This window comes from Trachymyrmex cornetzi, unplaced genomic scaffold (genome assembly GCF_001594075.2).
Source record: "Trachymyrmex cornetzi isolate Tcor2-1 unplaced genomic scaffold, Tcor1.1 scaffold235, whole genome shotgun sequence".
Taxonomy (NCBI): domain Eukaryota; kingdom Metazoa; phylum Arthropoda; class Insecta; order Hymenoptera; family Formicidae; genus Trachymyrmex; species Trachymyrmex cornetzi.
This window is the reverse complement of record NW_017297008.1, coordinates 11,864-17,512: the sequence shown is the minus strand read 5'-3', so window position 1 is coordinate 17,512 and position 5,649 is coordinate 11,864. Positions and strand designations below refer to the sequence as shown.

Sequence of the window (5,649 nt, the reverse complement as noted above, 5' to 3'; positions counted from 1 at the left end):
AACCTATCCCCCCCTCCCCACCGTGAAGACAACGGCCTACTCTTTGGAGCTAAGGAGCTGAACCACTTGTTATCTGTCTACATTAACGCATAACCACATGCTACGATATGTCAGTCCGCATGTTACGTCATGCAGAAATAATCATTTAACCGCATGATTCGCCATGCAGATATAGCATCTTGCTATTTTAAATTTCTAGTAAAAAAAATTTAAAAAAATAAAAAAAATATATAAATATATATAAGTACATATAACAAACATATATAAGTACATATACAAGCATATAACAAAATTAACAAATTAAAAAGATTCTAATTGGGCTCTCGAAATATAATCAAATAAAGAACGACTAAAAAAGGGCAATTAAGAGCCTTAAACGCAGTAATTAGTGCGTGAATCAAAACTATAAATATATTTCTAATCAATATTCCATACGTAGTATACAATTCTGAACGTTTCGGCTATCTTCAAGCCATCTTCAGTAGTCTCCATTAACAATAAATTAATCAGTTCGCAATAATGAAGCCATGGGATGCAGTAAGTAAGTCTCTCAGATTGCCACGTCTGGAGAGTATGTAACTGTCAGTTAGCTGATTAACTAAATACGAGCTGTATCAAAAATGAAATCATTAATATGCAGTCATTAAAAACGTCATAACGGTTTTATAAGAAGACTTACCTCTGCACACCATAACCACCAACATTATAAATTAAATAATTTAAAAATATTAATAAATTAGAAACATTCGTATTCTTCGTAAGAAAATAACGTTCACCGTGTCACAAACAAAGTCAAGTTGTGTAAAAGAACACTAAGTGAAAATATTAAGAACGGAAACAATATTGTTAAAAGTCCTCGAATTGAAAACAGTACATATAATCGCATGAGAATAGTTACAAAAAACAAACATTACATAAAAATCAAAATTTATTAATTATATTCGTATATGCATGGTGTAAGAACTCAGTATCTGATTTCAAATTTAAGCCATTATCTTGCATCTTAATATTAAGCATTTCAGACACCATCCTTTTCCCATAATATCTCTCATCATCCAAAATCTCCGTATTCGACCAATCGAATTTATGTTGGAATTGTAATCTGTGTTCAGAAATTACAGATAAATTACCGTTCTTCTTATTAATGTCATTTTTATGTTCGTTAATTCTCGTCTTTAATTTACGGCTAGTCTGTCCGACATAAGAAGCATTGCAATCTTTACAATTTATCTTGTAAACAACATTCTTTCTAGATTCGTGAGGAAGAATGTCCTTTTGCGCTTTTATAATACCGTCCATTTTATTTAAGCTAAAGAACGACAATTTAACATCAAGATTTTTAATGATGTTCTTGAATTTTTTGTAAACGCAAGGTAAAAAAGGAATGGTAAACCATGACGAAGTTGAAGTACCTGGCTTCGGTTTATCTGTTTGTCTTAAAGTCCTACGTTTAAAAAGGGATAGGATAATCATTGTCCAAAAAAGTTTTTATAATATAATTAAAATTGTCCCTATGGTACCTTGGATGAGAAAGCAAAAAGGCTCTGTCCACCATGCTCATAAGAACCCCTCTTTTTTGTGAAAGAGGATGAAGAGACAAAAAACTAAGGTATCTTCCAGAAAAAGTTAATTTATGATAAAGATTAAATTCTAATTTACCTTTAATATTAATTATCGTCACATCTAAAAAATTCAACCTGTTACCCCCAACCTCCAAAGTGAACTGTAACCTTGAATGAAAGGAGTTGAAAACTTTTAAAAATTCGTCAATTAAGTGATTTGGAATAGCAGTCACGATATCATCTACATATCTAAAGTAAAAAGGTACCTCAGTTCCAAATGTCTCCAAAGCATAATTCTCTAAATCTTCCATAACTAGATCTGCAATGATGGGAGACAACGGAGTACCCATGGGTGTTCCAAATTTCTGGTAGTAAATTTTTTTATCAAAACTGAAAAAGTAGACTCTAAAACTAACCGCAAAGCCTTAGTGAATTCTTCTTTTGATATGCAACAACCTTGTGCAATAAAATGCCATCTATTTAGGACACTTTTTATAGCCAAATCTAATGGAATGTTCGTAAACAATGATATCACATCAAGAGAAATTAAGGAATATTCATTCCCCAAACAAAAACCATTAAGTTTTTGAACAAATTTAAAACTATTGTCAATGTGGCTGCGTGGTTTAGGAACTTTATTTTTAATAATATTGTGTAAAAATGAGGCCAGTGCATATAGAGGGCTATCAATAGAAAAAACAATTATTCTTAAGGGCCACCCCTCCTTGTGAATCTTGGGAAGTCCATATATTCTCGGCAATATCCCATCACTGCAGTACAATTTCCTGTACAATTTTGAATCAATATATTCACATTTCTTCCATTTCGTCAACAACATTCTAACTGATTCAGTAAGCTTCCTAGTTGGATCCCTATTAATTATTATATACGTGTTGCTGTCTTCAAGCATATTGAGCATTTTTTGTTTGTATTCAATTTGTTCAATGGCTACAGTAACATTCCCTTTGTCTGCTCTCGTGAATAAAATATTTGGATTCCCTCTAATGAAACTCTTGGTCATTTTGAGTAATGAAGTTAACCTGGTATTAATAGAATTGTTAGCAGGTTTCGTGAAGGCTATTTTCTGTATGATAGAAATTGCGCGATTCCTCAAGTCCAAAATCCCGGTGTTATTTAGACTTTTTACATTGTTTTCAATGGATTTGATGAGTTCAAAACAGTTTTTCTTCAGGTTAAATGAAGGTAGAGAAAAATTACTCCCAAGTTGTAGTAAGTATTGAATTTCCGTCGGAATGGTAATTTTAGACAAATTAACGAACTATTTATCTCTGACAGAAATGAAACAGTAGCTGATTGCAAATTAGAAATATCAAAAGAAGACGGTTTAATGTCTACTTTATAAACCTGATCATTGTTGTAACCTGAAGGTAAACCATTAGTGAACGACCAAGAATTATCAGTAGAACAAGTCCAGGAATATTGAATAGGTTTAATCTTAGAAATCATATCATTATTATGTTTTTTGATCAGCCAATTAATTTTTTTGTCAAGTCTCTTATATTCTTCTCTATGTTTAAAGATTAAAAAATTATTTTGTCTAGTAAAGAATGTTTCACAGAGGTAATAAGGAATCCAGCTAGAAACCTTCCTAAATAAAACCGCAGTTTGTTTTTTAGAATTATGTAGACTTCTAAACGCATCATTGAATTCAACATTAAGAATTTTACGAATATATCGATCGATTTCGATGAATCGTATATTTTATAGCGTGTCGGAGAATGCACTTAGGTGATTTTACGCACAACGTTGGTCAACGGATTGTACTGAACCACGCGATCGTGTATGATGAGACAATAGGCTGTAGTATTTGCAGGTACATTCTCCTTGCAGTCAAATTCTATGCGCACGTCCACAGTGGCACCCTTGACCGATTCGTTTTGTCGCGAACAATCAATGACTACAAAAGGTCCTTCCTCGGTAAATGAGAGCACGTTGAGTAGCATTTCGAAGCAATCGTTTCCATAATACGCTCTACGAAAACGGGCGTACATATCAAACAGGACGGCGTATCTCTTTTTGCCAAAATCCAGATTTAAATCGTCGTACGGATAAAACGTTGAATTTAAATAAAGTTTCACGTTACTCAAATTACAATCGTCGAACACGCTACTATTTTGTGACATGACATTTTTTCGACCAGTCTGCAGAGCAAAGATAACGTATCGCGACTTCTCAAGCTGAGTCGCCGTTTTGACGGCCCATGAATGCTTTGTCGTATTCTATAGCAGAGAATACTCGTACAGATCCCACGAGCGAAAACTCATGCTCAGATAAAGACCACTTTCCAATGTTCGCAGCATTGATAATTTATTGATCTTGTTTAACGCAACGTGAGGCATCCGCCACTGTACTTTAAATAATTCAATTTCAGACTCCGTCACGGGATTTCCCACCATGCAATTGTTATTGTTGCGCGCTCGTATTAAAATCAATTCGTGGCGAGCGTTGACGATCAAGCGTTTGTAATCTTCGCAAAAGCCCAACAGCATGCTGAGCTACGCAAAAATTGAAGTCTCCTTCCTCCGTGTCGAATCTAGTGTTCCATCCAGCGTTGTGCGCAATCAAAGTTTTATCGTACATCAGCGACACGTAATTCTTGAGCGTGCTAGTTACCATATGCCTACGTTTCTGCTGCGGTCAATCTCAACGCCGTTGAGTTCATATTGAATTTCATCAAACATAAACGCACGCAATTATTTACAAGCATCGTAGGCGTCTGATCGTTTTTCTTTTTCACCGTCAATCTTCCTTCGACGTAAAGAAAACTTTCGCACGGCAACGTGTACAAATTCTGTTGCTGTATTGATATTCTTATTTCATCGCTGTACCCGAACATTGTATTGGCGAACGGGTTGTACGTGTGAGTCTCGATTTTGACGATGCGATCGTCAAAGATCGGCTCACCGGTAATATTCAAGATATCAATCATCTCAAAAGTTGCGCACCGCGAATCCTAAAGATTGTAAAAACTTTACGTTCGACGCGCTAAGCTTCTTCTTGCTGATGCAGCCGGATGAGCGAGTGTTATCGAGCTGTGACGTCACCGGCCTTGTAAAGAATTCGTTATCTCTCTGCGTGCGCTCCGCTCCGTTCAATACGAGCATCTCACACTCCCGTTATCGCTGTCGCTGTCGCACGTGCAATCTGATGGTGATCACCTCTCCGCGAAAATCGAGCAATCGTCTGTTCTGGTCGACGACGCGTATCGTTAGATCCGTAATGCTCCGTGCGGTGATCGGCAAGTAAATGATCTGCGCGGGCCTTTCCGATATCTTATATCCCGGTGGCACGCTCGGCGAAAATTCGTGTATCGTGTGTGCACCTTTGCCATTGCTGTACGCACCCGCGGTCACGTTACACTTTACGCGGATAACAGTTACGTTCATTATGTTGATCGACACGTCCGATTCGTGCCATTTTCGCGGTTGCAGTAAACGCTTCGACGAGAATCCCAGCAGCGATCCTATGCTGTTGAGCTTGCCAAAGTTTATTCTGTAGGCGCATCTAATCTCACAACTCATCGTGTTGTAATTTGCGCGGATTGTTATCGGATATTCCGCACCCTCGTCATCGGCGTCATCATCGGTGTTATAGTTGCTATTGTTGCTATTGTCACCATGCAAAAGCACTATGTCAACGGTTTCAAGCGCGTCGCGGTGTGAACGCAAATCGTAATCACCGTCACTCAAATCTATGGCGAGAAAGTAGTTCGCCGCGAGGAGGCTGCTCTTCCCGCTCAGTGTAAGTGTCAACGACATGACGGAAAAAGCGTTCGACCAATACTGAGATTTCACGGCACCTCGTCGAGCTTTTTAAATTCACGAGCGTCGACCGTTCGTAGAAACCACAGGCATGTCTGTCCACAGAAGCTCTGATCGTATGTCTGATAGGACGTGCGATTGTACTCTATCGCCATAACACCGTTCCCGAAATATCGCACCACTTCCTTGGACGGTTGAAGATTACCGAAACTGTCAAAGTACACGACACGGTTGTTTCTCTTCGCGTACGCTACCAGTGAGTACCGGGTCCCGTCGCATCGTCCAGATTCACAATACCGCTTTCG

At 37.8% G+C, this 5,649-nt stretch overlaps 1 pseudogene; it reads right to left on the bottom strand.

Annotated features, from left to right (window-relative positions):
- Window positions 1-506: 506 nt before the first annotated feature.
- LOC108760997 (uncharacterized) overlaps window positions 507-5,649 on the bottom strand; it is a 13,535-nt pseudogene continuing 8,392 nt past the window's right edge.